Source organism: Anser anser, assembly GCF_964211835.1.
Source record: "Anser anser genome assembly, chromosome: Z".
Classification (NCBI taxonomy): Eukaryota; Metazoa; Chordata; class Aves; order Anseriformes; family Anatidae; genus Anser; species Anser anser.
In genome coordinates, this window is record NC_139723.1 from 62520390 (window position 1) to 62547944 (window position 27555).

General features: G+C 41.6%; 1 protein-coding gene across 13 annotated transcripts in view; it reads left to right on the plus strand.

Annotated features, from left to right (window-relative positions):
• The window catches only part of PDE8B (phosphodiesterase 8B), a 100432-nt gene that overhangs the window by 20882 nt on the left and 51995 nt on the right, over window positions 1–27555 (plus strand). The window contains exon 1 of one of the 13 annotated variants that reach the window (XM_083818021.1): window positions 22280–27555. This exon is cut by the window's right edge and continues 1103 nt beyond it. The exons of the other annotated variants lie outside the window; for them this stretch is intronic. The gene's annotated coding sequence lies outside the window, so the exon portion shown is untranslated. Of the gene's footprint in view, window positions 1–22279 lie in introns of those variants that run through there. 13 annotated transcript variants of the gene reach the window in all.

Consider the following 27555-nt stretch of genomic DNA (forward strand, 5'->3'; position numbering starts at 1 on the left):
ATTGGATTATGCACTTACCTAGCTGTGTGCTGGCCATTTTGTTCAGAGGGATACTGTGAGAAACCATATTGAAAGCTTTACTGATATCCAAAAAGATTTGGTTTCCCTTGGTCTACTAGATGGGTGGCCCTGTCAAAAAAGGAAATTAAGTTGGTTAAGCAGGATCTTCACCTTGTGAACCTTTGTTGACTGTGACCAATGACTGCATTATCCTTTGGGTGTTTTTCAATAACTCCCAGAATTATTTTCTCCATAATTTTACCTGGCACTGAAGTGAGACTGACAGGTCTATAATTACCAGGGTCTTCTTTCTTGCCCTTCTTGAAAATTGGAACAATGTTTGCCAGCTTACAGTCAACTAGGATCTCTCCAGATTCTCAAGACCATTGAAAAATAATTGAGAGGTGTTGCAATGACATCATCCAGCTCTCTGAGTACACTGGGATGAATCCCATTAGGTTCCATAAACTTACATGCATCCAGCTGGAACAGCAAGTCTTGCACAAGTGCAGGGGTGGCTGGGAGTTCATTGTTACTACAATCACAGCCCTCCAACTCAGGGCTCCAGGGGTCCCAGAGCCCACCATTGTTGTTGAAGATGGGCAAAGAAGGCATTAAATGTATCTACTTTGTCTATATCCCTGTTTGTGAGATGACAATCCTCATCAAGTAATGGACCAGTATTTTCTTTGGTCCCCCTTTTGCTGTTCACATATTAAAAAGAAATAAACACTAAAAACCTTTTATTGTTCCCCACAGTACTGGTCAGCTTCCACTCTAATTGAGCTTTGGCCACATGAATTTTCTCCCCACAAAGGAAAACAGCGTCTCTGTAGTTGTCACATGTTGCCTGACCTCACTAATAGTGGCCATACTCTCTTTTTCCACCTAAGCTCTAGAAGATCTCTGCTCAACCAAGCCCCTTCCGCCCTACCTGCTTGACATCTGACATTTGGAATTGCCTGTTCTTATACTCTTAGGAGGTGGTACTTAAACACTGACTAGCACTGATGGACCATGATTCCTTCAAAAGCAGTTTCCCAAGGGACCTTACTACCTGAGCAGCCTGAAGTCTGCTCTCCCCATATCCAGGGTTGAAATTCTGGTGCCAGTTTTCCTCCTGTCACCAAAGATTTTATACTCCACTACTTCGTGGTCACTATGGCCAAGATGGCCACCAGTTGCCTGCCACTTCACCCACAAGACCTTGTCTGTTCACAGACAACAGATCTAGGAAAGCACCTTTCCTAGTAAGCTCTCTTAGTAGCTGTACGAAGAAGTTATCCAGTTGGAGGCCGGTTATCCAGTTGGAGGCCGGTCACTAGTGGAGTCCCCCAGGGCTCAGTGCTGGGGCCGGTCCTCTTTAATATCTTTATCGATGACCTGGGTGAGGGGATCAAGTGCACCCTCAGTAAGTTTGCAGATGACACCAAGCTAAGTGCGTGTGTCAATCTGCTCGAGGGAAGGAAGGCTCTGCAGGAGGATCTGGATAGGCTGGACCGATGGGCTGAGGCCAACTGCATGAAGTTCAACAAGGCCAAGTGCCGGGTCCTGCACCTGGGGCGCAACAACCCCAAGCAGTGCTACAGGCTGGGAGATGAGTAGTTGGAAAGCTGCCTGGCAGAGAAGGACCTGGGAATACTGGTTGATAGTCAGCTGAATATGAGCCAGCAGTGTGCTCAGGTGGCCAAGAAGGCCAACAGCATCCTGGCTTGTATAAGAAGCAGTGTGGCCAGCAGGGCTAGGGAGGTGATTGTCCCCCTGTACTCGGCTCTGGTGAGGCCGCACCTTGAGTACTGTGTTCAGTTTTGGGCTCCTCGCTACAAGAAGGACATGGAGGTGCTCGAGTGAGTCCAGAGAAGGGCAACGAAGCTGGTGAGGGGTCTGGAGAACAAGTCTTATGAGGAGCGGCTGAGGGAGCTGGGATTGTTCAGCCTGGAGAAGAGGAGGCTCAGGGGCGACCTTATCGCACTCTACAGGTACCTTAAAGGAGGCTGTAGCGAGGTGGGGGTTGGTCTATTCTCCCATGTGCCTGGTGACAGGACGAGGGGGAATGGGCTAAAGTTGCGCCAGGGGAGGTTTAGGTTAGATATTAGGAAGAATTTCTTTACCGAAAGGGTTGTTAGGTAACAACCATTGGAATGGACTGCCCAGGGAGGTGGTTGAGTCACCATCCCTGGAGGTCTTTAAAAGATGTTTAGATGTAGCCCTTAGTGATATGGTTTAGCGTAGGACTTGTTAGTCTCTTCCAACCTAGACGATTCTGTGATTCTGTGATTCTGTTATCATCAAGGTGTTTTAGGAATCTCTTGGACCTGTTCGAATCATCTATGTGGTACACCCATTTCACGTCTGGCTAGTTGAAGTCCCCCATAAGGACAAGGACTGGTGATCTAGAAGTGTCTCTTAGTTCCTTAAAGCATATTTCATCCTGCCTGGGTGGTCTATAGTAGATTCCCACAATGACATCCCCTTTATTTGCTTGTCCCTTAGTCCTTACCCAGAGGCTCTCACGTGTTCTCACCAATTGCAAGCTCCATACAGCCCATTACAGACACCCCTCACCTCACCTGCCCTGCCCAACCCTCCTGCAGAGCCTGTAAACATTCATCATAACACACCAGTCACAGGCCTCTTCCCACCAGGTTTCGCTTATGCCAATGAAGTAGCTCTCGGACTGAGCCAAGGCTTCCAGCTCCTCTTGCTTGTTCCTCATGCTGCCTGCATTGGTGCAGAAACATTTAAAATGTACTTCATTGTAGCCAGCACCTCCTGGAGCAGACTGAAGGATCTCACTAGCATGCAATCCCTCAAATTTTGGCATACCATTTTGATGGTATTTTGGCTTATCATTGGTGTGCCTGTTTTTATCTCTCTCCCCCTTCAAATCTATTTTCAAGCCCTATCAATCAGCCTTGCTAACTCCTGCACAAAAATCCTTTTCCCTTCACCTCAGAGAACATATCAAGAGAGACCAGGATGAAAAAACATCTCAAAAGTTTTGATTTCCTAAGTACTTTCAAACTTGGTGAGGTGGGGGCTCTCAGATGCAGCAGCTGCTGGACAGCTCACGCATCTCAGCAGTACTCGGTAGGGCAGCCGTAGCGTCCTGCGAGTGCTGCCTTTAGGAAGACTGAAGAACTTGCTTAGCTATCTTTGTTCTGTGGAGGTTTGCAAGTACGGAAAGATCAACTAAAGCACTAAAATGTATGAGGGTGCAGTAGGTGATTAGAAGAGAGATTGGAGATCTGAGATGATCTAATTCTTTAATGCCTTTTATTGCCTCAGTATTTTGGGGATAACTACAGATTGTGGGCTGTCTGGATCTTGACGTTGGAGGACCATGACTGGGGAAACAGTGACTTGCTTTCAGTGGTCATGGAAATTGTAAAGGAACAGTTGTATCAGCTCAACGTTCATGAATTGTTGGGGCCTGACAGGATTCACCCAGGAATGCTGAAGGAATTATCAGACATTATAGTATGACCCCTCTCAACAATTTACCAAAGGTCATGGGAGTCTGGGGAGGTCCCCGCTGACTGGAAGCCAGCCAACAGTACACCCATCTACAGAAAGGGCATGAGAGAAGACCTGGGAAACTACAGACATAATAGTCTAGCCTCAGTCCTTGCAAAAGTTATGGAGAAGCTTATCCTGGGGGATACTGAAAGGCAGTTAAAGAACAAAGCTATCGGGCACAGTGATAGTTCATCACGGGAAAGTCCTGCCTTAGTAATCTGATCTCCTTCTGTGATAAGGTCACCCGCATACTGGATGAAGGGAAGGCAGCAGATGTAATCTTTCTGGATTTTAGTAAGGCCTTTGATACTGTCCTGAATGGCAGCCTTCTGAAAGAATTTTCTAACTGTGAGATAAAAAGGTTCATTATACACTGGGTGATGAACTGGCTTGACAATAGAGCTCAAAGTGTTGTAGTAATGGGGTTACATCTGGCTGGCAGACAGTCACCAGTGGTGCTCCCCAGGGCTCAATTCTATGGCCAGTCCTGTTCAACATCTTTATCAGTAATCCGGACGCAGGACTGGGATGCATCCTTGGCAGGTCTACTGATGAGACTAAACTGGAAGGTGCTATTGGCTCCCTGGAGGGACAAGAGGCCTTCCAGAGGGATCAAGATAGATGGGAACATTGGATGATCATCAACAGCATGAAGTTCAACAAAGGAAAATGCCAGTTTCTGCACCTGGGATGCAGTAATGCCAGACACAGGAACAGTTTTGGAGACAGGTGGCTGGGGAGCAGCTCAGCAGAAAGGGCTCTTGGGGTGCTGGTCGACAGCAGGCTCAGCATGAGCCAGCAGCGTGCCCTGGCAGCCAAGACAGTAAACCACGTTTTGGGGTGCACTGAATACAGCATCGCCAGATTGCAGTTCTGGGCTCCACAATATAAAAAGGATGTTAAGTTACTTGAAAGCATCTAGAGGAGGGTAACAAAGCTGGTAACAGAGCAGGAAGGCCTGTCCTGTGAGGAGAGGCTGAGGACACCCGGGTTGTCCACTCTGGAGATGAGGAGGCCGAGAGGCGGCCTCACTGCTCTCTGCGACTTCCTGAGGAGGGGACATGGAGAGGGAGGTGCTAGCCTCTGCTCTGTGGTCACCAATGACAGGACACATGGGAGTGTCACTAAGCTGCACCAGGGAAGCTTCAGACTGAACATTAGGAAAAAAAAAAGTTACTGTGAGGATGGTCAAACACTGGAACAGGCTTCCCAGCAAAGTGGTTGCTGCCCCGTGCCTGTCAGTGGTCAAGAGGCATTTGGATAATGCCCTCAATAATATGCTTTAACTTTTGTTTAGCCCTGAAGTGGTCAGGTAGATGGACTAGATGATCTTTGAAGGCCCCTTCCAACCAAGCCATCCCATTCCATTCAAAGCGGGGCATAATTGTTCAAAAGGAGAGCAAGTAATCCATCTAGTCTGGATTGGGACAATTCTAAAAGGAGCATCTCTTACAGGGTGGAGGAGGCCTGGATTGAGAAGTAAGCCAGAGGGAGTGGGGCTGAAGAGGCATATGGGTAGCAAAATGTTTTGGGAAAAAGACTTGGTGGCACAGAATGCTGATGACACTTGGAAGTCCAATTCAGATATTCCTGTACAGATCTTATAGCTACACAACAAAAATGTAGTTTATGACTCAGTGCTAAAAACTCTGTGTTTTATAGCAGTCTTCTTGAAAATACAACTTCTGAAGTCTATTTGTGGTAGTCTTAACGAGCTTCTAAAGCCATTCAGTTTTACACCTGTTTCACTGCAACAGGGAATGCATAGATGGGTCCCACTGGTGCCTAAAGTCACCTAGTAGTCTGTGCTTTTCTTATTTTTTTCACCCTCCACAACAATATAAGACTACAAAGTCTATATCACCTTACATATGAGAGCAAAAGAGAAGTATCTAATATTTATCCTGACAAGTTCAAGTCTACTAACCAGTCTTTTTGCAAGCTGTGCACTCTTGAAAGGTAAGTCTTCTCAGCTTCACATATTTTTTCATTTGTCTGGAGTGCTTTTCCAGACAAACCATGCTGGTCATGATACCTGGGGGAAAAATGTTGGTAGCTAGATCACTGCTTTTATTATAAGAAAGGAATGGAGCTTGCTGGGAGGTCTGTAGACCTGAAGTGAGCTTTGACAAAAGGGGGGCGGAGGGGGTAAGTCAGGCATGGGAATCAAAATTGTTCTAAACATGGAGATACTTCTGGTACTTCTGGTACAACTTTGCGAAATGATGATACGGACTCCTGTGTTCCAGCCCAAAGGGGATATTCCCAAGAAATGACTAACACAGTCTATTAGATCTGTGGAAATTAATTTTATTTTAATGGCAGCTTTTCTTTCAAAAGTGACTTTGTATTAATGTTGCTTTATCTGGTGCAAGAGTTTCTTTGGTGCATTCTGGCATTACTGCTCATTTCAGTGGCAGAGCTACATTTTACTACTCTGGTCATTCAGGTTAGCTTGGAGTGAGGGACAGAACTTGTTTATTGCACCATTAGTACAATTGTTCATATTCCAAGAAGATTTTCTTTTCAAACATGATTGAAAACTCAATTCGATTATGAAGGATAGGCTGGAGACAAGATTTGTTCCAGTCTTAAAAATATTATACTTAAATTTTCATAGTTTTAAGTTAGATTCTTTGCATTCTGCTTTTGGAATTGTCAGACTTTTTCAGACAGGCAGCAAGTTTAGTTATTTAACTGAAATATGCAGGTATGAAGTCAGATAATTAAGGAATTAAAATATCTTAACATTAGCGATAAAATATAAACTAGTGGGACTAATCAGTGTTACACTCAACCAGAAAGCGTGAGGATATTGTATGGCCTCTAGTAAGTTCTTGCAGTGGATTATATTTATATGCTGCTCTTGGGGTTTAGGTCCTCACTAATTTATGTGGAACAAAGTTTTGTATTTCTCTGTGTTCTGGATTTTGTCTTAATATTTATTGATTTGTCCTAGCACATCTTTACAGACTTGAGGGGAAAAAAAAAAAAAAAAGGTAGCAGGTGGTGAGAAACTCTCTTCAAAATTAGCTCAAACCAACACTTTTAGGCTTTAGGCTTAAATTTATTTATTTCTTTCCTACACTATCAACTTAGAAGGTTCCTTTGTTGTCTCTTTGTAGATATGCAGTAACTGAAACAGCTGATACACATCCAGATCTTTTTTGGCCCTCTGGCATTTTAGTGGCTTAGGGACTATCCATATAGTTCAAAGAGTTCAGTAATGAATCATCTTCAAAGAAAGGAATCCTTTTCATGGGTTCCACCAAATTTATACAAGAGACTATTTTTAGATCAAGGATTTTTTTTCCCCTTGGAACTTTAAGGCATCTGTAGCCTCGCCTTAGGTTTGAAAAATCTGCTGTGCTGAAAGTAACTTCTTCAAGGCCATCCTTTCATGTTCACGTTATTCTTAATTTTCATTTAGTTGCAAATAGTCTGCAGATAGCTTCAAATGATAAAGGGCTCTGTATTACTATAGTGTGCATGTGAAACCATATCAGAGAAGACTAGTTTCTGTATGGTTAATGTGGATGTCTGCCTGTGAAAGGACGATACTTAATTATCATGCTCGTATTTATTTTCTGGTGTCAGTGTATGATGCAGTTTAACTATCCAAGCCTGAGATGCACATATGTTTACAACTTTGTGTTTTATGATACACATACAGTTTTTTATAGCTTGGTAAATACCATGTGAGTAAAGAATGTCTCAAACATACCTTCATTGTATTTGGGAACTTAAATAATATAGCTGCACAGGATCCACTGGGACAAAATGGAGTAGGTTGCAGGCAACTTCCTCACAGTTGCAAGGTGTTTCAGTTTGTGTTAATGATGTTTATAAAAGGATACTGGAGATACACAGTTTTTTAATTTGGGCAGGAAAGCTACTCCCACAAGATACTGCCATCTTGCACATTTAGAAGTATCTCAACAGTAAAGAAGAGCAATGCACCTCTGTGCTCTTCAGAAAATTAGGAGAGAGATGAGGTTAAATTTGATTGTGGACATACATTGCTAAGAACATTTAACATGAAACAGACCTAGCTTTCTAATTGAACACCAGAACATGAAGAAGATGAATGTGATTGGTTTTTTAAGGTGCTTACCAAAGAGTAATCTGGAATTTTTGTGTGTCACTTCTATCATTTAAGGAAGAACAGTATTTAAAAAAAAATTGAAAGAGCTTAATACATGAACTAATGTTCAGTGATGCAACAGTAAAACCCTTGTACCTTTTTGCACTATCTGCCCCAGTGCAGAAACATGCAATTCACACATGTAGTCTGGAAAGAACAGACAAATACAAAGCTCACCACATATTGGGATACAAATCTTGCTTCTAGAAAGACTCCACTGACATCAGTGAGATGGAGATGTGGTCTCTTTCAGATAGGAAGACAGCAACAAGTGAAAGGCTATCCATATTCTCTGAAAACATCATCATGTTTTGGTTTTAGTTCAATGGAAATAGATGATGGAATCCTGATATCTCCTCTTCTGGTTAATGGGCAGTCAAGGTTCAAAAACACTTACCTCCTAACTACCTTAGCAGTTTTAACTGTAGCTAGTTTTTGGGACGGGCAGTTCTGCTTCTCCAAACGCGTTCCTAACTCTCTCTGTTAAGTGTTCAGCATTTGCTGATGAGGCAGTGGCATGCTGTAAGGGGCAGCATTCTAGCTTTGCATCACTTGGAGATGTCAGCAGTACTTCTAGCCACCACTTCCTTTTGTTGATCAGCCTTATAGGATTTTTATTTTTCACTCATTCTTTCAGTATAGAATCACTGGAGAGGATAGTCTGCCCTTTTTGGATGATGGGAGATTCTTTTGTATGCAAGCTTGGTGCATGTTTTTCTGCAGGTTGGGTGAGCCACCTTCTGGTATCTCCACTCCAGTTTTTGTGTTTTTTATGTTGTTATTGTCGTTGCTGTTGTTTGTTGGTTTCATTTGCCCAGTTGCAGTTGCAGAGGTACTTCTCTTGCTGAGAATGGAATGAAAGTTGGATACGTTTAAACATATGGATTTCTTGGTTCTTTCTGGACACGGTTCACATCTTGTATCTGCTATCCACCAAGTCTTTTCATTCATTCTTTGACGATTGGTCGCTTTCTCACTCTGGAGAGCAGTTCTGTCTGTTTATTCCAAGTACTGTGGAAACCAATGAGTATTTGACAACAATAGGACCAATGAGTATCTGAAAACAATAGGAATATCTTTTCTCCCACCAGCTTCACACTGGACAGCATCAGACAGGAAAAAATCATGTTACAGATATGTGGCTTAAAACAGTACTTTCATTGCTAGCCACCACAGGATTAAGCATAAAAGAGGAGTGATAATCTTCCATGCATCCTGTCTAAACTCCTTCCAAATTTTTGGTGCTTGTCTGCTCAGAAATTTGCTTGGCAACTGACTTGTGGGCTAATGGGACATTTGTGGGAAATGGATTTCCTGTGTGTTTGGAAATGGCACTTCAAAAAGAGACATATTATCAAAGATAAAATTCTGGAAATATGTTTCAAGTCAGTCAGAACTTACTATAGTCTTGAGTTCTGTTTATATTTTGATAAAAAAATTCCACCTAAATTACTGCTTCTGCAAAAGGTTTTACTTCTTACAGATGAAAATTTTCTAGTGAAAAACTTCCAGATGTCTGGCAATGCTAACTTCACTTCATGCTGCAGCTGGGAGGTCCGAAGACATGTTACAATAGAGATACCCACAGTAACTTTAAACCAACTTTAAATTACTAAAGCTTGAGGGCTAATGATTAGAGCAACATCATCTGTAAAACACATACTGGGAAGGTGATATCTAGCTGAGAATTTGATACGTTTCAGCACCTGGCTGCCCTCTGTACAACAAACTAGAGCCAGCGGTGAGTGCTCTTGAGCTTGGAAGCAGAGGATTGAACTCGTAGTTCTTGCTGGGCCAGTCAGCCTTGTGCTAAGGGGTCTGACCAGGTGCCTAAGTATCTCTGTTGTGCTACCGTTGTGGAGGACAAGTGGCATTCGACAAATGGATCAGATCTACAAAGGCCCATGAGCTCCAAAGATAGGATTGCATGACTTGCTGCTATTCCTTTTCATTTGGTAACTAGCTTCATTTTTTATCTTTTGCAATGATGTATCTTGCATCTTTGGTAGAGGTTGAGCTGTTAGATCAAAATTCAGAGCGAAAAATAAAATGAGTGATTATTTACTTTTCTTACAGTCTGCCGTAACATCATTTGTGCTGTTAACAGATTTGGCTTCACTTCTGTGTTCACTGCTTGAAAATATGTTCAGTGAGCAGATATAGGAATGACAAATCCTTCCCTTTGAAAGAAAAGACAAAGTGGAGCACTAAGGTGAAGAATTTAGCAAGCTGTCCTTAAATAAATACACTTTCTAACTTGGTTTGCATCTCAGTCCAAATCAGTCAAAAGAAGCCAGCCAAGGTTTTAAATTGGCCTGCTAGGCTGCTGCTCAATCCATTGTTGTTATGCTTCTTTCCATGGAGAACGTAGTCATATAAGGAAGCATATGAATGAAATGGTTATCTGAAATTACTGTCAGCAACAAAAATGTAAAGTGACTGACAGTCAATGGTGTGTGTTCTGCTGTACATAAAAATTCATGGAGACTTCTGTACTGCTTCATGCTGTACACATTTCAGTGATAAGTAATAATCTCAGAAGGAAATGTCTGCAGTCTACCTTTCAACAGTAGCATAGACAATCATTAAACCAAGCCATCTTAAATAAGATAGACATTCTTGCAGCTGTTTCATTTTCTCAGAATGAGTCTTTTCACTAGAGCTCATTTATAAGCCCTTGCCAAGTAGAGTGTATTTATTCTGCTTCTGTACACAGTTGCAGCATCTTTACTAGTCTTCCAAGAATAATAAAATAATTTATGGTGGCTACCAATGAAATTAGTTTGTTCATAGTATATTCTAGTTACGTGAACCTGCATACATTTTCATCACAATTTATGGCAAGTGTCTTATGCAACAAAGAAAAACTCAATTGAAGTCACTGGCATGTTTGAGAAATGAAGGAACAGTTCTTATTTGCTGTGAGCATAGGTAAGGTTTCCACTTTAATGTCATATTTTCACTTTCTTAATCTTATATAGTGACCAGTAACTACAAAATCATAAGTTTTATTAACTGTAGAAATACGGTAACATTTCACTTATTCTGACATATGTGAAGTCAGTTCAAGAGTTGTGTCCAAAATTCTGAGATGGCCTAATGTCTTTAATGCTGGGGATTTTGCCTCCTCTGAGATGGCCGGCTGGAAAGAGTTCCTGATTTGCAGTGGGGATTCCTCAACCATCACAGAGGTTGTCTAATGGGAGGAAGATTTTAGCTGACTCCTGCTTGGCCGGAATTATAGTTCCCAATCCAGAAATGAGGAGCCCACTCTGGAGAAAAGTAGGAATTGTAGTTAGAGTTGCTTTTAGGTATTCCTCTGAAAACTTCCAGATTTATATTCCATAGCTGTCTCATGGTAAGTGTTTTGAGTCATATTTTTAAAAGTATGTGATAAGAGTTACTGAAATGATGAAAAAATTATTTATATGTGCATCATAGTTGAAATGAAAATACCTGAAATGGGTCAAAAATCACAACCTTCTGTAAACTCTCTACAGTTCTTATCACCAGGAAAATGACTTCTCACCTTTCTCATCCTTAGTGCAAACTGTTTTTGAACTCCTTTCCTAAGGCCTTCTTAAAATCAAATAATGATCCTAATTTGGACTTGAGCAGCAGTATCCACATTCCTGTAGGGAAAAAAATCACTGGGCAAGATGCACGTAAGTGGTGTATCAAGGCCATTTTTAGACTACACCAGGCAAACTCCCATTTCTAGACTCCCACCTCTGCAAGCTAAAGTAATCATGCTGTCTGTTAAATTGCCTTAAAGACTATTAGAGCTATTGTCTTAGACCTGATGGAAATCTAGAAATATGTTGATTCACACTAACTTTGAAAATATGACTTTATCTACCTTGAGAACTAAAAATGTCTTTGCCTTTTTTTTTTTTTAATGGAAGTTTTCTGAGTAATCTGTACCCCATATATGGTGGTTTCTGTGAAAAACATAATGATTACAAATTACAAAATGTGCCAGACTGTGCCTTGCTTTATACCTATAAATACAGAAAGGAGGTAGTATTCCACAAAACACATAATTTGAGTTCACTGGAACACTGAAAAAATAAGTAAGATATCTTTTGAGGATTGATAAATCAAAACTGACTTTCATATATTTGGGAAACCTCTGTGATTTGTGCTGGGGAATAGATGCAGAAGGATGCACATGTGCTTGCCCCCTTCTTACATGATTATCCAGTGTAGACCATTCTCAGAGATACGATATTAGTTTGGTGGTTTGATCTGACCCAGTACAACTGCTGTTTGGTATTTGCAATCCTGGCCTCCGTTGAAGCCTGAAGTAGTAAAACAGTCAACTATGCAAGTAGAAGCATCCAGCTTGACTGGAAAAACCAGAGCACTTGGTGGACTTACACTTCCACAGGGTCATTGCACTCGGAAGAAGCCTAAAACAACCTTGGAGTGTTTATAACCTGTGTCCGGCAGCTAAATATAGAATAGCTGGTTAGCTCTGTGTCACTACAAAGGTCTAAAGAGGAGTGCAGTTGAAAAGTGTTATTTCCCTACGAAGAGTTGCATGTGTGAAAATTTCTTTTTCAGACAATGTCATGTGGTTCTGAAGACTTGAGGCTTAAATTCTGTAGTGAGCAGTACTAATACATTCACAATGCCATAACTGAAATAATCTATGACAAAGTGACATGCTTGGTGGATGAGGGAAAGGCTGTGGATGTGGTCTACCTTGACTTCAGTAAGGCTTTTGACACCGTTTCCCACACCATTCTCCTCGAGAAACTGGCTGCTCTTGGCTTGGACTGGCGTACACTTCGTTCGGCTGGAAACTGGCTGGGTAGCCGGGCCCAAAGAGTCGTGGTGAATGGAGTTAAATCCAGTTGGAGGCTGGTCATTAGTGGAATCCCCCAGGGCTCAGTACTAGGGCCAGTTCTCTTTAACGTCTTTATCGATGACCTGGATGAGGGGATTGAGTGCACCCTCAGTAAGTGTGCAGACAACACCAAGTTACATGCATGTGTTGATCTGCTCAAGAAGGCTCTGCAGGAGGATCTGGATAGGCTGGACCGATGGGCTGAGGCCAACTGTATGAAACTCAGCAAGGCCAAGTGCCGGGTCCTGCACCTGGGGCACAGCAACCCCAAGCAGTGCTACAGGCTGGGAGGCGAGTGGTTAGAAAGCTGCCTGGCAGAGAAGGACCTGGGAGTACTGGTTGATAGCTGAATATGAGCCAGCAATGTGCTCAGGTGGCCAAGAAGGCCAACAGCATCCTGGCTTGTATAAGAAGCAGTGTGGCCAGCAGGGCTAGGGAAGTGATTGTGCCCCTGTACTCAGCTCTGGTGAGGCTGCACCTTGAGTACTGTGTTCAGTTTTGGGCTCCTCGCTACAAGAAGGACATGGAGGTGCTCGAGTGAGTCCAGAGAAGGGCAACGAAGCTGGTGAGGGGTCTGGAGAACAAGTCTTATGAGGAGCGGCTGAGGGAGCTGGGATTGTTCAGCCTGGAGAAGAGGAGGCTCAGGGGCAACCTTATCACACTCTACAGGTACCTTAAAGGAGGCTGTAGCGAGGTGGGGGTTGGTCTATTCTCCCATGTGCCTGGTGATAGGACGAGGGGGAATGGGCGCCAGGGGAGGTTTAGGCTGGATATTAGGAAGAACTTCTTTACCGAAAGGGTTGTTAGGCATTGGAATGGACTGCCCAGGGAGGTGGTTGAGTCGCCATCCCTGGAGGTCTTTAAAAGACGTTTAGATGTAGAGCTTGGTGATATGGTTTAGTGGCGGACTTGTTAGTGTTAGGTCAGAGGTTGGACTCAGTGATCTTGGAGGTCTCTTCCAACCTAGATGATTCTGTGATTCTGTGATCAATGGCACTCTTGTGTTACTCAAAGCCAAGAATACAGCTATCCTTACTGCGCTATCATTTATTCACAGGGCTTCCACAGATGTGACCAATGAGCTAGTCAGACTGTTTTATGTATGGCCACAAATGGGCTTTTTATGTTCAATGACTGTAACAATTAATTCATTACAGATGTATCTTGTTAGGAGGCCCCCCAGCTCAATGTCTCATTTATTTCTGGAGAAGCATTTAAACTTTAACAGTAGCTTGCTATGTGAAGCCAAATGCAATTTCTGGAAAGGACTATCAGGTCAGAGAGCAGGCCCCTACAGTTGTCAGAAGTCACCTTCTATAATCCCTTTAATTTTGTCACTTTTAAAAAGGTTTACTTCTGGTCTTCTCTGACTTTACAGATAGAAGTCCTGGAACACCATTCTGAGGAACAGAAGCTTTCTTTCACTTTTTAAGTTTGTTTTCCTCCCCTTGGGTCACCGCTGCTTTTTCTGTTATGTTCAGTTAAGAGGCTTCTGACATACAGCAGCAAACCTAAGCACACAGTGCAGCACTTCATCTTGTTTGTATTTCATCCCATTTCTACTACTCCTGCCCTCAAGTTTCTCTGCTGCCTCTTTATCCACCTTGCCTTTCTTCTACCTCATTTTCTGTAGCTTTTTGAACACCTTTGCCATCCCAACCAAAGCATTCCTGAAGTCTTGACCAATACAAGTTTTATTAACTTTCCTTTCTTTAGAAGAATTACCTTGCTTTTATCAGCACGCACATTAGACTGACACAGTGGGTTGAATTGTGTCTTCTATTCAGTATAACTCAATGACTTTGATCTTCTACACAACTCTATACCATCCATAATTGGTATACTCTGCATACTCATTACCATGTATGACATTATGATGGGCCTGTGGTTGCACAAGTCACTTTCCCAGCTCTCTTGGCAGCTTTTTCCCCCAGGTTATGTTCATGAAATATTTTTCAACTTCCCTGAAAACTGACTGTGACTCAGCAAGAAATTTATAGAAGTTACTATTTTCTGTTGTCATATGCCCTTGTGAATAAGTAAAATAATAAGAGGGAAAAAAACATTATTTCTCCTCAGAGCCCATCCAAAGACAGCTATAAAATGAAGAGATAAATGAGAAATTTGGCAGTATAATTTTTCTGTAGTAATCTCGTGGACTGTAGTGTTAGATTATGGGTAATTTATGCATAAGTAGGTCATCAGTGGAGCTGTATGTAAGACTGAATCTAATCCACTAAAATGAAGAAATGATGCTTGAATAGAAGTTTTTTGTTGGTGAAAACTTTGTCAGTGAATTGGAATTAAAATCTTTCATGACATGCAGGGACAGGATTTCTAGATAAAGGTGATTGGAAAGTGTCAGAATTTGAACTGATCTCTTGGAGAGGAAATTAATATTCTCCTATAGTTCATTATATTCACGTAGTTCCTGTTGCTTAATTGGTGCTTAAGTCTGAAAAAAAGCTGACCATTTGAATCATGCTACCTTTAACCATACAAGAAACCCTTTTTGCCTACAATGATAAACCTCATAAAGAAAAAATAAACAGAATGCTGAATTGAATCTGTGGTGCATAGAATTAAGCTTCTGCAATATAAAGTGCATTGAAAATAGCAAGCTGTAAGTATTCTTTAGGGAGAGGAAGTGTGATGGTTGTTATTGCATTCAGCAGCCAGAACTTCTTCTTTCAACTCTTGAGCATGTAAATTCACGTGATGTACATGTGCTGAGTCTGTGGGAGGAAATAGCTGCTGAGACATATGTTAGAGAATTACATTTTGCTATCTGTGGATAATATAATAGTGTAATGTTTTATTTTCTCAGTCTTGCATTGAGAGTGCATTGCATAATACATCCTAATGATGTATTGTGACATCATTAGTGAAGTGACTGTAGTGAAGTGACTATACTCTGCTCAAGTAGATGTCAGTACGTGAAAACTGGCATAGCAGTAAGAACTCTCTGTGGAATGCATTCATGACTTTGTAATGCTGGTTCTACAAAGTGACACTTGAACATGGTTATGCTTCTCCTTTTTAAAACTGGAATAAAATGTCAAAAAAGTCTTTTTCCAGAAAGCTTTTAATTATTTCCTCCCACTAAGTGGAAATAGTGCTGAATAATACAGAAACTATTATTGCTTATTGCATAAGTAATAATTTGCTCTGGTGCAGCAGGCCAGCTCAGGAACTATGTAATACCTTCTTTCCATACTTTTGCAGTGCTTATTTGGATTGCAGCTGCATGCAAAAGTTAAATCCTTACATTAGATGCTAATCCTACCAGTATTTGCATAAGTAGAATAGGGGCAGTGAAATGAGTATGACTGAATCTGATGTGTAAGACCAGGTAATTAAGTTTTCAGATTTGTAATACTGTATAGTTACGTTTCCAAGCTTATCAGGGCAGTTCTTACTTTTGCAACATATGAATACTTCAGGTACATCTAACATCTGCTACTCTGTGCTTCTCTGGATGAGACCTTCCCCTTCATCTGACCACTTCATTTGTACCACTAAACCACTAAACCCACCTTGTGCAAGTATTTCTTCCACTCTTACCCACGTTTCATCTTTGTTTGGGTAGGGCTTATAGGATCAGTCAATCTGTGTGCACTACTGTATGAGGTATTATAAAAGTGAGAGGTGATCTTTCTCTCTGAGATTTATAACCTAAATAGATGAGACAGACTTCATAAACACTTTAGTCTTGAATGACAAAATACAGAGGTTAAAAATGCTAGTTCTGGGTAACATCCAGGCAGCTCAGTTGGATGATTCACCAGTGAGCAAGGCATTGTGCACTTCCCAGGAGGCGATATCCAGATGTCGGTATCTGACTCTCTTAGATTCATATACAACTGCTGCTGTCTGGATTATCTGCAATGGCTTTGTCAAAATTAAAATAGAAACTTAAACTGAAATAAATGTGATCATGAATTATTCAGTCAGTATGAAAGCCTCTGAGTTGTTTATTTTGATGAGAATTTGACTTTGATTTTTGTTGTCTGCACAATTTTTAGTGTGAGACACAGCAGACAGCATATTGATAACTTGTAATGCATAACAGAATGAAGTGTTGAGCTGGAAGCATTTTTACTTGAGAGAACCTCACTCTTGATACTTTAGATGGTAGAGTCTACTCTAGGAATAATTCTTCTATCTGGATTTCTGTTAAAGAATCAACAGCAAACTAGTTAATTTTGACATATATTTAAATTATGGAATCATAGAATCACAGAATGGTTTGGGTTGGAAGGGACCTTAAAGATCAGCTAGTTCCAACCCCTCTGCCATGGGCAGGAATGCCACCCACTAGACCAGGTTGCTCAAAGCCCCATCCAGCCTGGCCTTGAACACTTCCAGGGATGGAGCATCCAAAACCTCTCTGGGCAACCTGTTCCAGTGCCTTACCACCTTTTGAGTAAACATCACATCTAAATCTATCCTCTTTTAGTTTAAAGCCATTGCCATTTGTCCTATCACTATCTGCCCAAGTCACCCTCTATCTTTTTTTAAGCCCTTTTTAAATACTGAAAGGCTGCAATGAGGACTCCCTGGAGCCTTCTCCAGGCTGAATAGCCCCAGCTCTCTCAGCCTTTCTTCATAGCACAGATGCTCCACCCCTCTGATAATCTTTGTGGCCTTCCTCTGGACTCGCTCTAACAGGTCCACATCCTTCTTGTGCTGGAGTCCCCAGACCTAGATGCAGCACTCCATGTGGGGCCTCACGAGGGCAGAGCAGATGGGGACAATCATCTCCTCCACGTGATGGCCACTCCCCTGTTGATGCAGTCCAGGACGCAGTTGGCCTTCTGGGCTGCAAGCGCACACTGCTGGCTCATGTTGAGCTTTTTGTCCTCCAGAACCCCCGAGTCCTCCCCTGCAGGTCTGCTCTCAATGAGTTCTTCTCCCAGTCTGTGCTCATGTCCGGGATTGCCCCGACCCAGGTGCAGCACCTTGCACTTGGACTTGTTTAACCTCATTAGCTTCTCAAGCTTGTCCAGGTCCTTTTGGATGTCATCCCTTCCTTCTGTTGTATCGACTGCACCACTCAGCTTGATATCATCTGCTAACTTGCTGATGGTGCACGTGTTGCCACTGTGTGTGTCATTGGTAAAGATATCAAACAGCATCAGTTCCAAGATGGTCCCCCAAGGGAGACCACTTGTCACCAGCCTCCACCTGGACAGGGAGCCATTGACTGCTACTCTCTGGGTATGGCCTTCAAGCCAATTCTTTTTCCACTGAATTGTCCCCCTTTCAAATCCATCTATCTCCAATTTAGAGTTAAGGATTTTGTGTGGGACCATGTCAAAGGCCTTAGAGAAGTCCAGGCAGATGACATTGGTCGGTCTTCTCTTGTCAACTGGTACAGTCACTCCATCACACAAGGCCACCAGTTTGGTCAGGCATGATTTGCCCTTGGTGAAGCCATGCTGGCTGTCCTGGATCACCTCCTTGTCCTGCATGTACCTTGATATTGCTTCCAGGAGGATTCATTCCATGATCTTGCCAGGCACAGAGGTGAGGCTCACCAGTCTGTAGTTCCCTGGGTCCTCCTTTCTACCCTTTTAAAAAACGGGAGTGATGTTTCCCTTTTTCCAGTCACCAGTTTCAGACTTCACCTGACTCACAGGACTTTTCAGATATGATGGAGTGAGGCTTGGTGACTCCATCAGACAGTTCCCCTAGGAGTCTGGGATGCATGTCATCGGGCCCCATAGACTTGTGACTGTTCAGTTTCATCAGGTGGTCTCGAACTTGCTCTTCACTTACAATGGGAGGGGCTTTGCTCCCCCAGCCCCTGCCTAGAGGTTCAGGGAAATGAGAGACATGGGAAGCCTGACTGGCAGTGAAGGCTGAGGCAAAGAACTTGTTGGGTACCTCAGCGTTCACCATGTCTGTTGTTACCAGTTCTCCCTTCTCATTTATCAGAGGGGGTGCACTCTCTTTGACCTTTCTTTTCTGGCCAATGTACCTATAGAATCTCTACTTGTTATTCTTTGCATCCCTTGCAAGATGCTATTTCTAGATTTTAGAGTCAATTTTAGATTGTAATGGTAAAAGTGTACATACACTTTTACATGTGTACATTATCATGAAAACTTAGGAAGATAATGATTTTTGCTTTATTTGGTGATGGTATTATGATTTGGAATTTGGAGGTTTGGATTTTTTTTGAGGGTTTTGTTTGTTTTTGTTTTAATAGTTTCTAGGTATAATTCCAGGGCATGCCTTTTGGATGTTGAAATTTGAATTACAAGGCTGAACTAGTTGGCTTGATCTGCCTGTTCCCAGACTCAAACAATCAAGACAGAAGAACTGCAAAGCAAACACTGCCTGGCATCATGACAGAGTTGAGAAGAGGGAAGAGACAATATTATGTTTTTGAGGAAAGTGAGGAATATCCTATTCTTTAATTATGTTTATTTCATTATTTTTGTACAACTTAAATCAAAGGTCATATCTGAGTTATCTAAGTGAAAGAAAATACAGAAAGCTTCAAGAAATGACCAGCACGCAGCACAACATCTTTATTCCATTTTTGTGTTTTCTGTGTTCCAGCAAGAGGAATATTGTGTTGACTTTGGTGTGAAATAATAAATAGATGCCTTTCGGTAAGAAGCTGGCAAATGAAAATAGAAACAGACCTTGCTCAACCTAGAAGGAGATCTTTTCAGCTATGCCCACCTGACATAAGAGATAAGGGGAGGTGATACTAATCAAAGTTCTGATGGTGGTGTCCGCCATGCGTCTCTAAAACAAGAAGTCTGCTAATTGCTCATACTTAATATTGATAGCTAGTAGTATCTGCATTGAATAATGCTGGAGAAGAGGTAGACTAAAAACCATGCATACATTAAGGGGATAACGTTGTCTTCCTTTTAACCTTTGATGTAGAGTCCATAATACCTATGTGTGCACTTGCAAACCAGTATTTGAGGCTCTGATCCCAACTGTTTTCAGTATACTGAGATGCATAATCTTTGTGATAATGAAGGGGAGAAAGAACCTGTGAATACTTCTTAATCTGAATGTAATGACTTTCAATAAAATACAATAGATAAATAATGGAAGCCAAAACAGCTGAAATTTTCTCCTTGGGTAAGAAATCAGGTAGGTTACCTACCACTATAAGAGCAGTGTTAAATTGTTTGAGAACACACTTGTCAAAATATTCTTAAATGAAAAAAAAATCCTCCAATGCTAGCAGCCAATGGCAGCAGTATATTGAATTAAGAGAAAAAAGACAGATTGCTGCTTTTTAGCAGAAGTAGAGTTGTGGGAAAACCCTGAATTACTTACCATATTAAAATATTTCACTTCCTCCTTTGCTAACTTCCAGGAGGAATTTCAAATATATCTGTTTTCCAGCAAATTCTTACTGACATTGTACTAACACAGCACAGAGGATCTGTTTTGGTAGTAAGTTCAGTGGGAGATGGAGGGAACAGAACAGGCTCTGGAGCAAATGTTGAGCTGGCCACACTTCTGATGTACGCATGTACGCATGTAGCCTCCTGATGTTTTCATCTCTTGGCCAGTCTTTGCAAAATTTTTAAAATAATTCTGAATTGTGGTTATGTTCCTGCTGTCATATTTCTTTCACGGCGATACAGGGGCCTACGTTTGGTAAATATTGATCAATTGCTTTTGAACAACACCCTCTCCACTGGCCTGATAATTGAAGTGAAAGTTTTGTATTTCTTGTATTGCGATGAATATTGGTGAGTCATTTTTCGTTCATCTCTACACCATTCATGGTTTTAGAGATGCCGATTGTGTTCCTCCTTGGCTACATCTCCTTCTGGTGGAAGAAGCCTCGTCTTTTTAGTTCTCTGGAGATGTCGTGGAATATCCGTGGTTATTTTTGTTACTTTATTTTTTCCAGTTTTTGTCAACTTAAGGGAACAAAAGATGGCATACAGCACTGAACGTGTGGATTCACCTTGTCTTTAAATGGAAGCAGGAAGTTGTTTATTTTGGCCCTTTGTTTCCCTTCCTCATGGTGGGTGCTTTTTTGACTAGCTGAACTTACAAAGGTGAAAATAAGATTAATTTTAAAATCTTGCTGTGTCTGTAGTTCTAGAATTTGCTCTCGCCTAAACATCAATGTTTCTCTTAAACATCAGTATTTTTGAAACAGTTCAGACTTAGTTGCTGTGGTTTTCCCTGAGATGGATGTAATGAGGTTTGACTCGATATAATGTATGTGACTCATTTTCTTACTAACTTGAGAGTGGACAGTAATGGAAAACTGATGTACAGCAAGAAGTCTCTTCATGCTGAGATCCACAAGTCTTGGGTATATTCTACTTACTTTGACAGATGTTTAGAAAAGTTTGTTTTTCCTGTGTCTAGTGTCCCCCTGCAAGGACACTAACAAAACCTGAAATGTGTGTGCTAAGTACACTGTCAGAGAAACTTCTGCTGACAAAGCCAGCATTCAAAATAAAAGTGTAATTGTGAACAGTATTCTGTAATTAGTTTTCTTTCCACAAGTCTAAAAACTTTGCTGTTTGTGAAATGAGTCTATCTCTTTATTACCAGTGCACTGCTGGATTAAAGCGTGGAATTTTATTATTCTTGAAGCCATCATCTGTGAACTTGCCCCAGCAATTATACTGAAAGTTACTGAGGATTCATATCTCTAGAAGAGTCCATAGGAGTTCACTATTCATTTTTAAAAGTGCTTTAAAATGAAATTTGTTTGCATTTTTTCCTAAAGAAAGTGCAAATTTGGTCAATGTTACAGGTAGGTAGAAGGAGTGAAATAAAACAGGACTACATTATGATAGTGGATATTTCTCTCTTATGCAGTAGTTCACAATGAATGCTGCGTTGGTTTTCTCCTGCTGGGCAGCTAAACTGTGCCATAGCTGCTCCCTCACTCTCCTCAGAAGAGGGAGATAAAATTCAATGAAAAAGGACTCAAGGGTTGAGATAAGGACAGGGAGATTGCTCACCAATTACCGTCACAGGCAAAACAGACTCAGATTAGGGAGATTAATATAATACATTACCTATCACTAACAGACTAAAACAGTGAGAAACTAAAAGAAAACTAAAAACATCTTCCCCCCATCCACCGTCTCCTACTTCCTCCTGTCAAGTAGCACAGGTGAATGGGGAATGGGGGCTGTGGTCAGTCCCTAACATTTCGTCTCTGCCGCTCCTTCACAGTCACCCTCTGCCCCTGCTCCACCGGGGGCTCCTCCACGGGCTGCAGCGTGGAGATCTGCTCCGTGTGGGACCCGTGGGCTGCAGGGGGACAGCCTGCTCCACCAGGGGCCTCTCCACAGGCCGCAGGGGAACTGCTGCTGCCTGCCTGGAGCACCTCCTGCCCTCCTGCTGCACTCACCTGGGGGGCTGCAGGGCTGCTTCTTACTCTTTGCTCTCCCAGCTGCTGTTGCACAGCAGTTTTTCCCCCTTTCTTCAATCTGCTCCCCCAGAGGCCCAACCAGTGTCATTGGTGAGCCACGAGGCTCAGCTCTGGCCAGCAGCAAGTCCCTTTTGGAGCTGTCTGGAGCTGGCTCTGATCTGACATTGGGCAGCCGCTGGGCTCTGCTCACAGAGGCCACCACTGCAGCAACCCTTCCTAACAAACCCTTGCCACGTGAACCTGATACAAATGCTCTTGGACAGTCTATGGATTTTAATTCCTTTCTTATCAATACAGTCTGGGAGGTGATTGCCTGAGCAGCAGTCATGCTGAAAAGGCGTAGACAAAGGTGTTGTTGACCTGATCTAGTGTTATGATAACACCAGCTGGAGCAATTTCATAACCTTCAAGGGTCCCTTCAAGCCAGTGATTCTTTACTCATTGGATTGCATCGAGCATCTCTAAGCATTAGTTGAGGCCCTTCTTTCTATTTAGGTTCTGAATACCGAGAAGAAAGAGTGGAAGTTTCCTATTGTTGCAGACCTTCAGACCCTGTAGATAGTCAGTGGGGAAAGGTATGCTCTGAATTTATGTGCTTTGCTGCTCTGTGAACAGGAAAACCTAGTCAAAATTCTAAGTCAAAATACTGTTATCAAGGCATTCGATTTTTGCCATGACTTGTTCCCTGATGAAAATGACTTGTTCCTGACTCTGTTGCAGGGCAGAGTTGTTTTTTCTGTTGCTGATGTTTTTGTTTATTTGTTTGTTTTAATGAATTAACAGCATCTGTGGTAAGTAGTAGCTTGAAATGACACCTTGTCACAGTCAATTTGGTTTCTCAAATATTGTACTCCTATAGTACAGATATCCAGCCAGTTCTAAGTAAATACACTTTTAAACTTCTACTTAAACAGAAGACTAAGAAGTTCGCAATACCTAAGATCAGTTTAATGTAAGAAGGAAGCTTTCTCATCAAAAGTTAGTAAATTAAACATTGACTTGGAAGCCCATTAAAGAATACATTTTTTTTTCTTAAAATCAATGCTGAATTTAGAGCAAGAAAGATAGGATCCATCAAGGATAGAAATTCTTGAAAGAAAACTATTTGGTGTCAGAGTGTGATACAATAGTTCGCATTTTGATATTTTCCTGGCTGTGTATTTTACCTACTAAAATTCATTTATAACATTTTTGTTATAGGTGTTATGGCATTGCTATAAAAACATCTCTGATAGTGAGTAAGCTAATAATGATAACTACATCTTTTGAGGCCATCTCCTTCTCAAGCAATGCACATGACTGCTGACAAGTCATCTGAGCCAGCTGTCTTCTGAGCACACTCCTCTTGAGAGACATTGGAGTAGCAGATCTGGGGATGCAAACCTGTTGTTGTTCTGCTGTGGGGAGGAAGAGAAGGAGAAGATATTGCCAGGCATATTACAGAATCACGGAATCACATATTCACCCAGGAATTCAGAAGGAACATAAATCTGAAATTGCTGAACTACTATGATGTGTCACCTGTTCTTTAAACTGGTGTCAGTGACAGAGGAGTGAAAATTGGATAATAACATGTTAGCTTTCCACAGAGGGTTCAAAAAATCATGTAGGAACTACGTTATGTTTCCATCTGAGCAAGATGCTATGTCAAGCTATAAAATGTAACACAGGTAGGTGTCATAGGTAATTGGATAATACGATGTGCTGGAGAAGAGTTAGCATGGCTTTTCTGTAAGGAAAGCATAAGCTTAGATGAGCTATTGGTGCTGAACTTAGAGGCATATAAGGCACAGTGTCATTGTGCTTGCCCTGTTCTCCCATTCTTCAGTTTGTCATCCGCTGTTGGTCACTTCTAGAGATAGGATGTTGGGGCAAGATTGGTTCGGTATGACCAATATTGGCTGTTCCTGACCAAGCCTTTAAAAGGACAGGGGTATATGTTTAGAAATCTTCCCCCAGATATTTGTAGGTTTTTGTTAAGGTATGACCTAATCAACTGGGTTTAACCAACTGCGGAGAAGCTGAGTCTTGACTTGGACAACAAATCTATTTTTTGCTAACATCAAGAACCAGAATCATGGTACTGGTGTTAGTAGGAACAATGTGCAGACAATGGGCCTTCAATCCACATAAGAAAAATGTGTGTGGGAACACATTTTATGTACAAACCTGTGGGATTGGTTTCAGATTCTGATGAAAGTATTAATTTACAAATTATGGGAGTAAATGGGACACAGGCTACTCTTTATGGACTGCGGGATTTTTATATCTTGCCTTCCCTTGACAGATCTCAAAGCAGCTATTGCTGTGAGCAGTATGTGCTCACATACTGCTGTGAGGAGGACAAATGGTAGCTTATATGCTCAAATTAACAAAGTAATCACCAAGATAGGGTGATTTACACTTTATACTTAGGTGTTCTGCTTCCTCCTATGATAATGTATTTATAAAGAAGCTGCTTACCAATATCTGAACAGAATACAGAAAGTCCTAGTATAATATTCTTGCTTCAGTTTTAATTTTATATCAGTTGCACGTTTGTTCTATTAAAGCCCACAGAATTATTTCACTAGTGTCACCTTGCTTGTTCAAGAGTTTGCCTAAAATCACTAGCAATTTGCTGCTGGTACATTTTGTCTTCCTCAATTCCTTTCCTCTTAAGGATACAGGTTTTGTGACCTGTTTATGCCAGCTGCCCTCATCCCCCTCTCTCTTCCCCATGTCTTTCATAGGTTTAGTGCACCTCATTGGTTTGCTTTCCTTCCTTTACCTGGCCACTGGTTTTAGATTGAAACCGGAAGATTGTGCTCTCGTGACTGTCTGTAATTACTTAAAAATAGATGAATTATTTTGCAGGGGAAAAATAAGTTGAGAGATAGAGAGGAAACAAATCTCTGTTTTCAAATACTTATTTTCATAATATCTTCTTTGAGATACAAGCTAGGAAAACATATCAAGTGGAATGAGGATGAAGGAAGGAAGATAGAAATCTTAACATCTGTTCCTGAAACTGGCTCTGATCAGACAGATCTTTGCAGCTTTTCACAGAATCAGTTTTAGGAGCAGACTTTGAGAACCAAACTCAAAAAAAAACATCTTAAGTATCCAATATATATAATTCTAAGAAATTCTGTTGTAGCCATTTGATTCTTAGATCTTGGAGTGTCTATGGGAACTTCTCCTTATCTCCAGAACTGTTGCCAATCTTAGCTATGCTAAAATGTGGTCTTTGCACATACCTCACACTGAAGAATATGTGGAGTTCACACCCAAAGACATTTCTGTGGCAGATCCTCTTAAGGACTCAGTCAGATTGGGACAGAGCACATGGGACATGCAGGGACAGCAGCGGGCTGGTGTGTCTGGTGTATGGTAGCCAGTGCCCAGCCTAGCTTAAACATTTCAAACTCCTCTCTTTCAGATGAGTGGTCACCTACCAGGCAAGGTGAGAGGGAGGTGAGAGAGAAAGTTAGACAGTGCTTAAGGTTCCTGTTCAGGCACAGGTCACTGCAAAAAAAGGAATGCAAGTATCATGGGTGAGGGAGAGAGTATGCAGCAAGAGACATGCTGTGTATCCCAGAAGAGAGAGTGGTCATGGAAGGGAAGGGTTTTTAACAGGAGGCATTGAGAGGGCTTCGCCCCAGTTATGCTTGTGTTGGGAAAGCAGAAGAACCAGCTGCAAGTTCATGTTCTCCGTATTTGAGCTGGGTGCACGAAACTAAGGGAGAGCCTGCCAGACCTGCCTGTCTTTGTGGGTTTGGTCTCATTTATTGCCTGGGTATTGAAGTTTTTTTATGTTGTATGCCTCAGTTTGTGGAGTCCTGAGCTGAGGATCTGGCCCACTTGTCACTGAATAGTTGTATGCATGATAGCTAGGTGAGTAAAATAATTATTTTTTTTTAAACAAAGGAAATTTTGAGCTCTGAGGCTTATCAATAAAATCATATATAGTATCTGTAAGAGGTGAATATATTGTGGATCATGAACGCTTGCATATATGTGAAGAGTATGCTCAAAACTGCACGGTAAAATGTTCCTGACTTACAGATAAGCTTTACATGATTAAATCATTAGATGTGTGAAACGCTACACTTTGTGAATTAAAACTAAGTTGCCTTAGGTCTCAGGTCTCCTGAATGAGAGCTAAATTAATACATTAAGTAAAAAACTATGCTTATATTAGAGTTCTGTTGTGAAACTGTTTAATACTACTTTTCATGGAGTATGCTGTAAAAACGGTGTTGATATGTGTTTTTGTTTTTTTTAATAGCATTAAGTTATATGAGGTCCTACATTTTAAATAACACCACCTTAAAAACAAATGGCATTATGCAATCTAACCAAAAGAATCAGAGGATGGCTGAGGTTGGAAGGGACCTCTGGAAGCCATCTGGTCCAACCCCACTGCCAAGCAGGATCGCCTAGAGCACATGGCACAGGACAGCATCCAGTCAGGTTTTGAATGTCTCCAGAGAAGGAGACTCCACAACCTCTCTGGGCAACCTGTGCCAGTGCTCTGTCACCCTCACAGTAAAGAAGTGCCCTCTCATATTCAGCCAGAACCTCCTGTGCTTCAGTTTGTGCCCGTTGCCTCTTGTCCTGTCACTGGGCACAACTGAAAAGAGACTGGCTCCATCCTCTCAACACCCTCCCGTCGGATATTTGTACACATTGATGAGGTCTCCCCTCAGTCTTCTCTTTTCCAAGCTAAAACAGGCCCAGCTGTCTCAGCCTGTCCTCGTACGACAGGTGCTCCAGTCCTCTTATCATCTTCTTAGCCCTCCTCTGGACTTGCTCCAGCAGCTCCACGTCCCTCTTGCACTGGGGATCCCAGAACTGGACACAATACTCCAGGTGTGGCCTCACCAGGGCTGTGTAGAGGGGGAGGATCACCTCCCTCAGCCTGCTGGCAACACTCTTCCGAATGCAGAAGTTTTGGGAATAAAAAAGACCTGAATTTCAAACAGACTGATCCCATTTGCTGCAATGTGGAAATGAACAATTGTGAATAAAAAATGAGATTGTTTCCAAAACATTCACAAATTCTCTGAAAGAGGTTCTGATTCTGATTGTATTTTCTGTAGTAATAAGAGCTGGACTGATAACAGAAATCGTGGGAAATACCACTTTTATAAACGTTTAGGTCTGTACTTTTAGTATATCTATGTTTTTAAAAAAGTTGATTGTGTTTTCCATCCTTAATGCTTTATACCAAATATATGTGAATATGGGTTTTGCCTTTTTTTTTTTTAACTATAAATTGCATTAACATTTTCTTGGGTTGAAAAAGCATAAATTGGGATAATAAATTTTAGTCAAGAATCCAAATATGCAGATACTATTTGAAGAAATAAATCTGCAAAAAAGATAAAAATGTTATAGTAATTTTTATTTTTTATTTTTATTTTTGGCATATGCTGACTCTGGGTGTGTTTACTTTTCAACAAAACAAAAAAACACAGCCACAAATATCTGCTCTTATCCTTATATTATCTAACTGTGTGAAAGACCAAGACATCACTGTTGAAGCACCATACAACACAAACTGTAAATCATATTGCTGCCTTCAACAGAGTATCCTGTAGTTGTGACGGAGTGTTAACAGAGCCAGAGATGAGAGGAGTGAGACATTATTGTGACATTGTGAAATCC